This window comes from Mytilus galloprovincialis, chromosome 10 (genome assembly GCF_965363235.1).
Source record: "Mytilus galloprovincialis chromosome 10, xbMytGall1.hap1.1, whole genome shotgun sequence".
NCBI classification, from domain to species: Eukaryota; Metazoa; Mollusca; class Bivalvia; order Mytilida; family Mytilidae; genus Mytilus; species Mytilus galloprovincialis.
Genome location: NC_134847.1, coordinates 26,424,703 through 26,440,681, shown reverse-complemented (window position 1 = coordinate 26,440,681; position 15,979 = coordinate 26,424,703). Strand labels below are relative to the sequence as shown.

Here is a 15,979-nt window from a genome sequence, read left to right as displayed (position 1 = left end):
ATGTGGAACAGGTGTTTTGCAATATATGGGTCTTTAAAAATAATGTGTATTCATGAAAGTATTGAAGTATTTTTTATTCTAATTTGATAAACGATCTCACTGCCTTAGCTATTTACGTATTGCCCATTGCGAGGCATAATTTTAAGGAAAAATTGTTTTAAGTAATGAACGAGAGTAATTGGCTCAGGGAAATGTCGTAAGCTAAAAAATCGTTTCTCATTCTTTGTGATTTTGTTTTGTTTTGTTTTGACAATTTCCATAGAAAACATAGAAGTAATGGGCTACTTTTGGAAACCAAATTGTATATTAAAATATCAGAAAAAACAGAATTCCTACAAATTGTTCAGGGAATAGTCCACATTATGATAGAATGAAATTCATAACAGTGTCGTCGGCCGTAAAACTTTTGTTAGTAATAATACTGAAAAACTTAACTATAACTTGTTTGTCATTGGCGATGATTTTATGCTCACTCGGTCTATCAGAGGTCTTCCAGTGGGGATTTAAATAATCACTTGTTGCACATTTCGATACATAAAATGAAACTTTCTTTTCACAAAGCTTTAAGGGAATTTGTTTTAAATAATTTTTATAAAATAAGTTTATTCAGTGTAAAAAAACTTTTTAAGTTGATAGGGTTAATTCACAAAACATCTTATTGTTTAAGAGAACAAATACTTCTACGTTGTGTTCATTTAAGAGTGGCCTACTATTTATTCAATGCTAAACATGTGGGTTTTGTTTGTGAACAGTTCCAGATAATTAAAAGCTATTGTTTGTTTAATCTTTCATTCAGATATTTGTCAGTTTGCCTTGGCTATTCAAATCCAACACAACCTCTCACGAATTTGGTATTTTTCTTACAAAACTTATATTCTTGTGATGTATTCTTTTGTTGAAGAATGAATGTTGCACCTTTTTTTAATTTTTTTGTCGTTTTTTGTGTCTCATTGACGTATAAGACAACCCGACTACCGCTTTATTCATATTTAAAAACATACGAGATGACATCAATAATAATTCATGACACAAAATAACTAAATTAAACTTACAACAGAAGAAAGATGATGAACATCGCTTTTATGGTCTACTTAATATCGAAGTCACAAGATGGACTTTTTAAAAATGTTGTAAATTAATAAAAAGAAAACAACAAAAAAATTATTTGAATGTTTATATTTGAAAAAAGTAACGTTGTGTAAATCATAACAATTATTCTATTTCAAATAAAAATCAACTTGTTGAATTTTTCCGCTGCGAGCAAATTTTGACTTTTGGTCGCATTTTTAATATCAATTTTCTTGTTTTATTCTTGTTTGAAGTTGCACTGTGTAGTTTATATTCTTGTATTGTTTAATGCCAAAATAATCCAAGACAGACATAAAAAAGTTGGTAGGTTTTAGAAATAATTGATGCAAGCTATACTTTATTAAGTATACTGTTTTCTGCTCTTTGGTTGGGTTATGGTCTCTTTGAAAATTTAATTCTCATTTTTATTATAGATATAACGTCATATAAAAATAAGAATATGTGATGTGATAGACAGTCAGACCAATTCTTTCCAAGGACCAACAGACGTTAGCAAACTATAGGTCCCCGTATGACCTTCAACAATAAGCAAAACACATTCTGTATAGTATGAAAGCTTCAAAAGGTCTTGGCATGACAAACACGAAAGTTGAGCGAGAGAAAAAAACACGGATGCCGCATGGAAACTGGAAAATGGTCCGCTATATTACTTACGTCAACTCACTAAGTTGAAATTAAAGACCTGACGAATTTTAATCCTTATCTATGGATGTAATGTATGTTTTAAAAAAAGGAAAATCATGGTTTTTGTGGACATTTATATAATGCAAGTCTTGGTTTTAAATTATTTGGAAGTAAGCTTAAAGTCAATAAAAATAATCACTCACAGAAATACGACAAATTCATCAACAAAAAATGAATAGACGAACTACAATGCACAGAATATCATATACATATTTTATTTGCGATCATAAAATGTACGAAGTCGTCCATTACTGTGTAAATTGGGTCGATTTAAAAAAAAAATAGTTGAATACGTTTCTGTTGCCAAGGGTTTTTCACAAGTATAGTAGCAGTATAACAGTTTAAGTTTCCTGTATACACCAAATTTTACATGTTTCCACTACAATAACCTAAATGCGAATTTCAGAAGGTTTAATCCAAATAACTTTCTTACTATCCAATAACTTGCAAGTACGAAAAAGATAGGGCAAAAGTATATTTTGTCAATATGTTTTGTATTTGCACAACTTTTGAAAGTGTATTATACATTCGTTCTAAAATAAAATTTTAGACCAGATAAAAGTTAAAAGATGACATACTTCGACAACCGCAATTGTTAAATCGCTTGGGCGTCCGAAAAAAGATAATCAATCAACACATGCATTGTAACTTTAAAAGCCAGTTAAGGATGTACTTAGGTGAGGTTTTGGAATCTGTGTCAAATGTTCGGACTCCTTGGTGTTATTCCATACAATACTATGTAAAATATTTTGCCCCATAACATCTCGAAAAGGAGGTCCATGACCTATTAATATTTTTGGCTTATTTTTATCCTTAATTGATGCTCTACCAGCTTAAAGTATCAATTTTAAATTCTTTATTTATTAATTTTCACGTAACCTCACCTAAGTACATCTTTAAGTAATTTTTTTCTGAAAGAACTGCGATATCATATTACGAAAATTGATTGCCAAAACATAACAAAAACACAAGGAAAAAACGTTTAAGTATTCAATATAAATCAAAGCACAAAGGTATTTCCTGATAAGTATTTCGATTTATTTTATTTAGGCGTTGAGAACCTTTGGTGACCCAACAGGTAAAATGTAAATAATAAGGACGTCGTGAGCAATCTGTTCCAGTCAATGGGATATTAAAGAACGCCAATCAATGGTCGTGGCTACACTGTTATGAATTTGATTCTATATGTACTTTACTACAGTCAGCACTTATACATTACCGCATAAATAACCTCTTACTCCAGCGGGTAGGTGTTGATAGACAAAAACTGGTTTGAGTATGTACACGTAGTACAAATATTTGATTGACTCTTTGCAAGTCGACGAAAAAGCGATAGTTATCGTCTGGTACAAATGGCGAGGGGGGGGGGGGGGGGGCACAATAACTTATCTACAAAACAACTATAAAACACAAAACATACAATGAAAAGTTACATGACCTCATTTTAGCTCAGTATAGAAATACTCAAAGGGTCTCCGTCGACGCTATTGGGCTTAGATGATGATATTTACTCTATGTCCCGTGGAACCATTTCTCATTTTAATAATTTTGGATATCAACTTTAGATACAGACAACAGTTGTAAGTACTTACATTGAGTGACTTTGCTTTAATGTGAAACGTAAAGAGAAATAGAAGCAGACTAACTGAATCGACCGCCTGGACATAATTAAACTTACTACTATCACATACCATTTACATATGTTGCTTATCTATTTCGAGGATGTAAATATGAAGTAAAAACCAGATAACGTTTTGGTAATTTCTATTTATATCTAAATATAAACATTGTGAATATTTTCAATACAATATGAAAGATGCTACGGTGTATGAAACAGACAGTCAACTTAATTAAATTGTTAATATGGTTATACGAATGTTCATTTTCTAAGAAAGTTTAAACGTAAAAATAAAAAAATAGAAGACGTGGTTTGTATGTTTCTTTTATGTTATCATCACAATGACAGTAGTCTAAATATATAGAGGTTCCGATTTTACAAACAAGTTTAAAAACGCAAGTCCAAGGATTCAGAGTTACTCACAATCTTAATGTTCCTGTTGTTTTTTTGAACATTTTCTTGGTATTCAAGATAATACATTATAGACGTTACTTTTCGTCCCAGTCTCATAAGTTTGTATGCTTTTAAAAAAACCTTTTGGTATAAAGACAAAAAAAATGTTACAATTTTTAAACGATGTTAGAACTTAAACATCATGTTTAACTTTATAGTCAGAAACATTTCTTCAAACAACTTGATATTAATGCCATCTTATACCATTTTTTTTACTCGAGATGGTAAACAATCAAGAATATGAACGATTGCCAATAAGACAACTTCTCAGCAGAGACCAAATATCGTGAAATTGAATAACTATATGTCACTTTACTGCCTTTGACGATGAGCAACACTTCATATCGCATAGTAAGCTTTAAACGATATCGTATTGACAAATGTAGAACGACTCAAACGACAAAACCAATGGCCTGGGTTAGGTACTAAATAATAAACGTAAAACATATATGACATACAGCAAAAAACGACTACAACTGGTATACAGGCTACTAATTGTGGGACAGGCACTTACATAACGTGGCGTATTAAAAATGTTTGCCTGTGCCAATCTCATAGTTACATGTTTTGACGACTTGATGGTCAAGAATGATATCTGTTTGTGTAAAATATCATTAAACGTTTCTTGCAAACTTTTTTTCAACATAAGATTTGAATGATTTAATCCTTGCTTTCACTTTTTTCGACTATGTGTCCAGTAACAATACCTTCTGATTCATCTAAAAAGAAAACAATAAACAATTAAACATCATCGATAATTTTTATAAAAAATCAACGAAATTATTAAACACACGCAATGTTTCTGGTTGGATAAACAATTTTTGAACTAAAAATGGTAATATTTTTAAATATGTGGTTGCTCATTATTAGAAATGTAAACGTTTTCAAGCAAATTTGATCTTTCATGGAATCTCATCAATAACAAATTGGAGTATTGTCAGTATTTCATGATAAATCGGACTGGAAGTTCATGCTCCGGCACCAGCATAATATGCTACAAATATATTTGTTTTTGGCGGAATAGCAATATATCACCGACTGTAGCTTGGGATGACATATTAGTATTAGTAACAAAAGGTCACCCGACATTCATTATAGCAGACATGATAAAGATGGAACCGATGAATAATAAAATATCTCTTAACTTTCGTTTGGAGTGACACTAGGATCCAAACATAAAAAAGGAGGAATAACATATGCCGTCCGATTTTCCTTCTTTCGTTCGTAACAAAAATAGGGGATACGTAGAAAAAATAATATGTGTTTCGACATTAGTTCCAGGTGACATACTAAAATGTCCAAAGAAACAGATGTACAGCAATATATATATATTCGGACTTTCGTTTGGGGTGACATAATAAACATTTAATATAACGGAAAAATAGCAATCGGTCAACCAATTATCGTACGAGGAGTATTATAATTTCAGCAAAGAATTCGGATGTGGCTTCACCAGGAACCCTCAAAGCTTAACCTTTGCTATTTTAACAAATTAATATGTAGAAAAAGATAAAGCGATACAAAAAGTAAATTTACAAAAATACCGAACTCCGAGGAAAATTCAAAACGGAAATACCTTAATCAAATTGCAAAATCAAAAGCTCAAACACATCAAACGAATGGATAACAACTGTCATATTCATGACTTACTACAGGCATTTTCTTATGTAGAAAATGGTTGATTTAACCTGGTTTAATAGCTAGCTAAACCTCTCACGTACAAACGCAATTAGTTTCAGTGACAGTTGGTTTAGGCGAATTAATAATAACTGAGTAAAAACAATAAGTCTTACTTTCTTTCTTTGAAAAAAATGTTAAGATTAAACCAGCTATATCGTAGACAAGAACATTTATTAATAGGATGTCTGATCATTTTATTCAAACAAATATAAAATATTACTTTTTTTTCCCAGATATTGTAAATCCACAAGGATATCATCAGCTCAGTAGTCAGTGCCCCGGAACTGAAATGATTTGTAATAAACCATACTGAAACTGTTTATTTACAAATTTATAAATTATCTAAAAACTAAGGCTCAAAATCCCTAGGCAAATTTAACATTATATAGATTTGACTATTATTTTTTGTTCCTTGTGATAATTGACCTTCAAGTATATGACAAGTTTATTCAGAATAGGGCTTCGGACGCCAAAGATATAAAGCATTGTTATGATTTTAGATCACCTACTTACTTTGTATTACCGTGTGAGAGTCCTTATCGTCGTCTTGTAACAGTTCTGATTTTGATTCGACAGTTCGAGAAACAGCTTGACCTCCAAAATCTGGAAAAAAAGAGAAATAACGTTTTGAAAACGACTTTAATTTTTGTAATAATTAGCCAATAGATAAAATCAAGGGATATACATGAAATGGCGTTATATACATCGTTAAATTTGACAGGTATAATTACGTCATAATTTGCACATATTTCATGAAAATTCACAAAGGTCTCAATAATCCTATGTCTTGCCATACGACCACTATTGAACTACAGGCTCCTTACTTTTAACAGGCACATATATAATGTTGCGGAATTAAATATGTTTGTGAGTGATGTAGAGTGCAAGATAAGAACAAACTATAAAAATCTGTTGAAAAAGGCTCCACTCATCAGATAGAAACAAATAGAAATACATCTAACAAAACAGAGAGGGACATGGACGGGTACTTATACATCCCACTAACAACAAGACATTTAGTACAGATCTAATAGTACTCGCTGGTACTGACAATTTTAACTAGCTCAAAACCATTCATTACATTTAAAACAAAACTTGTATCTGAGACTAAAATATCAACCAGTACACATCGAATATTCAATGGATTTTGTGTAAAGACGCCATTAGGAGTAAGTGAGAAAAAAAACCGTGACTTTGTGCAAAGCCAAACTATAGGTATCGAAAGATTGTAGTACCGTGAGAGTACATATGTGTAATATTTAGTATGGTTTTAATTTACTGATAACAAAATCAATATTTATACTAATTAAAACAATATTCCAAGATATATTTACAGTGTTGAATATGTAACTTTTAAGAAGAAGTTTATCCTGATCGTACCTAAATTTCCATGCTCGGATTACAACATCACCGTAAAATGTAGGACCTATCTTGAAAATTCCTTAGTAACTAGCACATGGTGGCGAAGTTTGTATGAAGATACTTCAAGTCATTTAAGATTCATTTTAAATACGATTCTTATAAATTGTATGCTAGACGACCATTTGATAAACTAGTATATGAGATTCACCAGTGGTGTTCGAATTAAAACCATTTAAAGGCCAAACAAAATAAAAAGATCATTCAGTTTGAATGTGTTTTTTTTTTTTTTTTAATTTGTACCAAAAACACCTTAGATTATCAGTCTATGTGTATGAACATTTTTACGGTTTTGAATAATTTAATAGTAAATTTACAGAAAATGTACATGTTAATGATTTTTCGTGTCACACAAAGTGCTGACTACTGCGAAACGACATCATAATATCCAACTTTCGTTCGAGGAGAAATGATAAATAAAGAAACTGAAATGGATGACATAATAATACAGACTGTAGTTAGGGATTACAATGAATGAATGAATGTTTATGTTTAACTCCACTTTTAAGCGTCACAGTTTTGATTTATGAAGCATATAGAAACGAAATCTCGAAGTCCCTCTGGCAAAGTTGACATGATATGGATTTGACTATAATGTTCATGTGTGATAATTGGCCTTCAAATATTTTACTTTGAGCGTTCCTGGTGAAGGTCAATCCAGTAAAGAGCTTCGAACGCCAAAAAAAATATCATTTTCATTTTTAATCACCTACTAACTTCGTATTTCCGTTTGAAAGTCCTTACCATGTGGTAACCATTCTGATTGTGTACTATGATACTCATTATACGATTTTTCGACTGTTTTGTTAACAAATGATACATAAGTTCCAACTGAATTTTGGACAGTTAAGTAAGCCCTTTATAAATAAGATATTCTTAGAAAGATGTTGGTTAAGTTTTATCCAATTGACCATGTATTTTCAGATGATTTTATTTCGTAAACGTTAAAGATCAACGGATACAAGTGATGACAATGACTAACATGAGCCCTTTTGTCCATTTGGCCCTGCCATCTAGGTGAGCCTAAAAAGCAAATGGTATACACAAATATGCAACTAGTTTTAGCTTAATTGGAAGACAAACAGCAATTCATTCACTCATAGTATAACACATTTGTAACTATATTATAGTTTTCTAGACTTAGTTTTTGTGATCGTACTCTTCACTGTTCTGCTTTCGTTTTGTTGAACGTTCTTTTTTCTCCACCATTTCACCATAGGTACAGTCACTACAAGTAGTATAAACACAGCCGATCCAAAACTATAAATAAATTAAGATTTCAATATTCAAATTTCAATTTGCATTCTACAGTGATCATTCTTTGTTTTTGTTTTTTTTATGTTTTCCAATATGGGTCTTTCCATCAAGCCATGACATAAAAATGACATGCTGCTGGGTAAAAAGAGGATATATCGAATCATCCAGAAAAATACAGAATACAGTTTGAATATAATAAAATTAAAGTTGGATATTTTTTCGGGTGGATATTTGTTACAAATGTGACATGTCAACTAGTTGAAGAATTGAATATTATTAACAAATTCCTCTCCCATTTAAACGAAAAGCAAAAATAATAAAATAATTTGACTTAATGATAGAACTTTTTTTTGACTGGCAATCGATACCATTAATGATGACTGAATGTTTTACTCTGTACTTTATAAATTAGATTATTTCTGTCAGGTACAAGTAAAATGATTCTCTTGAGCTCGTCGTCACAAAGAGTACACAGTGGGAGCATCCCATTAATTGAAACTTTACATTTAGGGTTACACCTACAATGCTGACACAATATTTGTTTTGTTTCTTCTTTTACAAAGTGCTATAGAGACCCGTCCTTTCTAGATTGATTATGTGAAAGCTTTAAAAAGTTACTTTTAACAAACAAATATCTAATGATTAAATTTATGTCAACATCGAGAAAACGCATTGAACAGACTTTTTCGTATATTATATGTAATGAAAATCAATTAAATACCATGTACGTCATACATATGGAAAACAAATGAATTAATCTATACTATATGGTTATGTTATGCAGAGTGAAGCAAAGGTAAAGTGCAATAAAAGATGTGTTCATTTCTAATATGAGCGTTTTTTCATTTAAAAAAAAATCGTCATAGATACCAGGAGTATTGATGGTCCTAAAATCAGAAAGGTTTTGCGAATATAGTTCGGGAAGTTCTATTCCTTAGGTAGAAAATCTTTAGTTTTTGAACAATTTTAAGATTTGTAAACAGATAGTTTATATTTATGACCATATCAATGATAGTCATGTCAACACAAAAGGAACCCAGTTGTTTCACCAGCAGTGGCATTGGCCAAGTTGTTGCAAATAAACTCATCATAGATCGATTCCAGGATTAAAATTTGGTACGCAAGACGCGCATTTCGTCCACAAGAAATTTCCACTTAATATTATTTGTTTAAATAATAGAGAAATATTAAAATAAATTGCAAAGGGACACTACTTCATTGACATATAATTATATATTTTCTGTTTAATCCTTATTTCTACATTTTTACATATTAAATAATTTCTAAGTAGCAAAACGATACGCAATGCTTTCGAACCCAAATCAAGGTACAAATCATTCACAATATACAAAATATGTCTAAATTGGAAAGGCATTGGACGGTCTACAGTACAAGCTTTTTATCAAATGCTTTTCGATAAGCATTGGATTTTATATATATGATTTTATTTATACAGTTATGTATCTGCTGTTTGCTGAACATTTCTCCAATAGAAGAACATGAAAAAGTTATTTGTAAGAGAAATTGTGTTTTTGAATACGTAGCTATTTTCCTGGTGGTTGTTTCGCATAACTAGAGCTTTTATTTTCTTTTATGTAAATGATGTGCATTTTCAAGCCTTCCTATTTTACGAATATCTAATACCAATGTGCTGTTTGTGTGCGTGTTAAATTGTTGATTTCCACTACTCCATTCATAATTCATTTAATACGTGTGACCACAGGCACTTGTCTCAGAATTTTTTTTCCATATATACCTTAATATAACATAACACGTGTTATATTAAGGTATATAGGATTTTTTTTCTGAGACAAGTGCCCGTGCGTGTGACTTATTAATTTCATACTTACATTATTCCAGCTAACGGTAATTCAGATTCAACTGAAATCGAAAACAAATATATAAGACCTAAATTGTAAATAAGAGGAAAAAGATACCAAAAACGACATTCAAATCATGAATCGGAAACGAACCGAAAATACACGCAAAGGCAAAAACTAAATGATAAACCATAATGCACAAACGATATATCATTACTTTCCGACTTCTATTCATAGTAATTGGGTTGTGATGTAGTCAGAAACAAAATCAACATTAAAAGTTAAATTATACATTTTAACCAGAGGCTCGGAGAAGGTTGTATTGCTCATCTTGCAATTTTCTACAACTGAGGCACATTGTAATTCAATGTTTTTTCTCATAAGAAATGACAGTACAGAGACTATGTTTTACCAATTTTCATATTTTAAGCTATATGACCGTGTTGGTTGGTTGCTTTATCAGACAAAATTTTATTTTCTATATACTCAATGGGAAGTTGTGACAAAATTTAAATGGAAATGGCCAGACCGTATCAAAAGATCTTTTTTATGTAGAAGTTAACGGGCAATTTAAAGCGCCGGATAACAGACTACAGACATATTTTTGGTTAAAACTAAAATAAATATCGTCAGCTCAGTAGTCAGTCAAAGGTAGGTTCGGATCCTACATGATTATTCAGTCAATAATTTAAAACAGATACAAACATAAACGTGGCGAATTGCAAGTACTCCAAAAGGAGCGAGACTGCACTGTCGACAAGGTAAGTGTTACTTTCTTCACATTCATCACAGACATGCGAATTCACAGTCATGCCAACATGCCACAATCAAGGTAAATAAAACACATTTGTTAAAACTTTAATATCAAACAAACTGTAAGTAGTAAATAAGTGAGTAAGATTTATTGAAAGGGAATTTGGGGTTGGTATTCAAATGATGTTTTTGAGACATTTTATCATTAGTAACATACATGAACAATACGTTAATCAACTTATTGGAACTTTAAAGCTATGAAGTGTCAATCCACATGAAAAAATCTTTATTAAGGAAAACCTCTGTACATCTAACTGGGAAAATTCAAAACAAAAAATGGAATTTCCGAAATTTTTCCAAATATAACATGTATAACTAAAACATCTATTATTTAGGGCTCTAGGTACACACGTTATTAAGAAAATCTAAAATAGGGCTTAAGTCGAACCAAATCTTTAAAATGTTATTTTGATTAAATGGATTTACCTATGAAAGCATCGGACTGGGAAAGAACTTTTTGACTGCTTTTTTCGAAACCGTACGAACATGAATACTTTATATTGAAGTCATCTTCTCGAACATTCCTTATAACTAAACCGAATCCTGTGCTATTAGTTGTTGCAGTATACTTGTCCTTTTTAGTAGACGTTTTATATTTAAAGTCCCGCACATCTAAAAAGATTGTTGTGTAATCAGGATCAAATTTAATCCATCCTGCTGCTTTCTTGCAGCAATCATCAACAACACAGAATAAAATCACATTGTCTCCATATCCTGATACTCTTTTATTAACCAGCCAGTCTAGTTCTCCATGTATAACTGCAAATTAAAAATTAAAAAAAAAATAGTACTTGTAATCAACTGGCAGATCTCAGAGGTTTTTAGTAAACATGTATGGGTATTTGTATTTAATGATAATTAGAGGATTAAAGAAAAGTTCAAAATACAAAAAAATGCCACTGTTCAACTGAAATATGTCAGAGGATGCAAACTCGTTTATATATTGCCCCACATGAGTCAAAGATTGCTTCGGTTCCAATTAAATGCTTAATGAGGACATCTTTGGAGAGAACCTTAAATCAATTATTTCTTCCTGGTTCCAATTGGCCAACCTTTTTACTGATTCAGACGAAAACTAAAAATGTGATTTTCTTTAAGATTTTAGCCGAAACAATATGTATATGCAATCAAAGTTGCCTTTTTATGATTCATTCAACATCTAATAAGATTTAAGACTGAAATAATTCATGGAAGCCATCGATTTATCGGAAATTTACACATGGCCTTGGCCGTGATATTTGAATTTCATCCTGAGCGTTAGCGAAAGATAAAATTTCGAATTTCACAGCCAACGCCATGTGTAAATTTACAACAAATCGATGGCTTCCATGAGTTATTTCTATTCTAATAGGACTCATACTACCATTATAAAACTTAAACGAGGTTGGGTATGGCATGTGTGTGGCTGTTCTATTTTACCCACTGTTAGATAAATGTACAAAAAATGTAATAAATATGTATCTTGCATGATTGATTTCTTACAAGCTGGACAAAATGTAATTGATTCTTTTAATTCTCAAACCCAACATTTGCTATTTTTCAATTTACATTTTTTTCTCTCGTAAGCTACCGTCAAATTCACTGTTGACATTTTGTAACGAAGGAACCACTTTGTTGACTTGCAGAAATCAGTAACATGTGAATAATTCAATCAAATAGAAACAAGGTAACACCCACCTCAAAATTTTATTTTTAATGCAATATTAACCAAGTTTAGATGGTTAATGCAGTGGGAAAACCTTCAGCTATGTCGTTCTATTCCTATGATGCATGTATTGAAATGACGTTTATGCACCAAAAACATTATTGGAATTTCGCCGAATTTTAATTCATTTTGATTTTGTACATGTTTTTTTTTTTTTTTTTTTTTTTTTATCTCTAATGCATTAATTCTTTTTGTCATGCGTCTTAATTAGAATAAAGGTTATATAGGCTTTTTGATGATTAATTCTTAAAAACCGCTTGACAAAATGTAATTGATTCTTTTAATTCTCAAACCCAACATTTGCTTTTTTTTAATTTACATTTTTTTCTCTAGTAAGCTACCGTCAAATTCACTGTTGACATTTTTTATTGTATTTTTTAACACAGCGAAATGGACATAGCCTTTACACATAGGTTACGATACATGTGGATTTACGTGGGAGGTATATTTTAACAGACATTATCATGTAGATTTCGGAGTCTAAGTATAGATATATCGAGAGTTTTATCACGGAGTCACGTGATATAAGAATAGTTATTAGACTACTTCAAATAACCTTAAATTCAAAACATTTGTGCATGTACAATCTGCAGGGAATAGTATGTGTTGAAACTTTGATAACCAGCACACGATCAGAATAAACATTAGGTTTTCGAATCCATGTTTTTTTCGGACAATCAAAGGAAAATCATGATTATTTTGATTATAGACCTTCAATCTATTCTTCCTATCCATGAAATACATTTAATAAATTGCTTGTGCTCAAGGCGTTTAGGGCTGAAACTTCACTTTCTATTTTTTGTCAAAATACTTTATGGTAAATTGACCAATCTGACATTTTCATAGTGGGGATGAATTTTCCTTGGTGGCTCTGATGGAATGATGGAAAATTACAATGAAAAATTAGTAAAATATTTTCCGCCATACATTTTTAACATATTGTTTAACTTAAACAGTTAGGATGGGAATTTTATGAAATCTTATACAAGAAGCCTCTCAGTGCTTGAATAGCTCAACTAGTAAATATGTGTCATTTTATATGTATAATTGTCTTTTTACTGCAATAAGTTTAAAAGCAATAGATCATACTACTAGTGTGACAATTAAGCAATTGTTGTCTTCCTTATTTTGGCGTGGTTTTGTAGTTATCAAAGGTACCAGGATTATAATTTCACTCCCTAACTCCAATAATGGACAAAAAGGATTAAAGTCCTCCTTCTGGGGAAATACCTTCTGTAAGTCATTTCGTCCATGACGACTGATTAGCAGTTCTTATTGTTCTAATTGTTGGGAACAGTTTTGCTTGTTTACTGATAAGCTGATTGCATTGTGTTAAACATCTTTGCTATTGACAGTTTGATTCTTTAATAATGATTTCTTCCCAAAAAATAATAAAACTTATCAAAGTTACCAGGCTTACAATTTAATACGTCAGACGCTCGTTTCGTCTATGTAAGACTCATCAGTGACGTTGAGATCATAATAGTTAGAAAGCCAAACAAGTACAAAGATGAAGAGCACTGATGACCCAAAATTCCAAAAGGCTGTGACAAATACGGCTAAGTTAATCTATGCCTGGGGTAAGAAAATCCTTAGGTTTTTTTTTTAAATACTTCATTATTTTGCAAACAGTAAATTTATAAAAATGACCACATACTTGTTATTTATGTCAACACCGAAGTGCTTAGTACTACACTGGTGAAACCCTCGGGGACGAAACGTCTTTCAGCATTGGCATCGACCCACTGGTGTAAATAGTTATCAAAGGTCTACATAGTACTCATTAGTGTAAACTTTTACAAATCATCGTTGCGAGAAGTGCTGAATGCTTGCAATTGAAATTTGTGTTATGTTGACTAGTTTGTAACTCTCTTTTTAGTTGAAAAATTTAGCTTTCAGTAATTTTTCTCTATCCATAATAGTTCCGAAACAAAAAACGCAGGGAAGAAAATAAATTAGTCAAGGGCAACTCTTTGGACTTTTTTGAGTATACATGTATATACCTTCATTTTAACACGTTAGCTTTGCACTACGTTATGCAATTTCTTGTACTTCCCTATATATGCTTTATGCGGTTTTCTAAAAACATTTTAATTCAAATAAAAAAAAAATTCTTCAAATTTCCATTGTTATATGGTATGTGATACTTTATGGGTTAACTGAACACGCGAAACATTTAAATACATCACATATTTGTATACATATTCTAAATATCTTTGAAATTTTTATTACAAAGAGCTAGATTTAAGATAAGAATAAACAGGAATGATTAGGAAAAGCCACACATTCATAAGTTGTAGAAGGGCTAACTAACAACATAAAGAAAAGCAATAGATATTATTATGTAATACTTTTCTATCTAAAAGAGGAACGAAAGATACCAGAGGGACATTCAAACTCATAAATCGAAAATAAACTGACAACGCCATGGCTAAAAATGAAAAAGACAAACAGACAAACAGTAGTACACATGACACAACATAGAAAACTAAACAATAAACAACACGAACCCCACAAAAACTAGGGGTGATCTCAGTTGCTCCGGGAGGGTAAGCAGATCCTGCTCCACATATAAAGTAGCAAATTAAATTAACATAGGAAGGTAGAAAAAAAACAGAAACTTTTAAGGTAAAAAAACAAAATTAAAATATACCTGATGTACATAAAAGTGATTGAGCAATATAACACCACAGAATAAACTTGAATTGCAAGAATATATATTTCACTTTATTTAGTAATTGTAGGATCTCTCAAGTACAATAAAATTACTAATTCGTCCTTTTAATTATTTTCCTTTACGAAAATATCAAATAAATTAGACTCCTTTATTCCAAGGTGTCAAATAAAGGCAACAGTAGTATACCGCTGTTCAAACTCATAAATCCATGGACAAAAAACAAAATCGGGGTAACAAACTAAAACTGAGGAAAACGCATAAATATAAGAGGAGAACAACGACACAACACTACAATGTAACACACAGAGAAACGGACCAAGCATCAGACAAAATCCCACGAGAATAACAAATGTAACATAAAAACCAAATACAAGAATTTGGGATAGACAAGGCAAAACTATTGTTGTGTATTACTTTTCTATTTAAAAGTAGCCAATTAAATAAACAATTGAAAAAGAAGAAAACTTTAAGGTTAAAAAAAACAGAAAGGAATTAAAATACCCAAACTGAAGAAAAGAAATTGAGCAACATATAACACACCAAAAAACTGCATTGTAAGAATTCGTGATGCCTATAAATTTAGTAATTGCAGGATATCTTGAGTAAAATTAAATTAAAATTCGTCGTCTTGTTTATTCTCTTTTGAGAAGGAGATCATATACATTAGAGTACCATATCACAAGTTGGCAAACATATTGTTATGTATAACCTATTCAAAGGTAGCAAATTAATATATGACGGTAGAACGTTGAACGTTGATGTTT

At 31.1% G+C, this 15,979-nt stretch overlaps 1 long non-coding RNA gene across 1 annotated transcript; it reads right to left on the bottom strand.

Moving 5' to 3' along the window:
• Positions 1–4,084: 4,084 nt before the first annotated feature.
• On the bottom strand, positions 4,085–8,203 carry LOC143049059 (uncharacterized). Its single transcript, XR_012970031.1, has 3 exons — positions 8,103–8,203; positions 6,038–6,127; positions 4,085–4,563 (listed from the first exon to the last, which is right to left on the bottom strand). It is a non-coding gene; the product is annotated as an uncharacterized LOC143049059 (long non-coding RNA).
• Between the last annotated feature and the right edge of the window lie 7,776 nt (positions 8,204–15,979).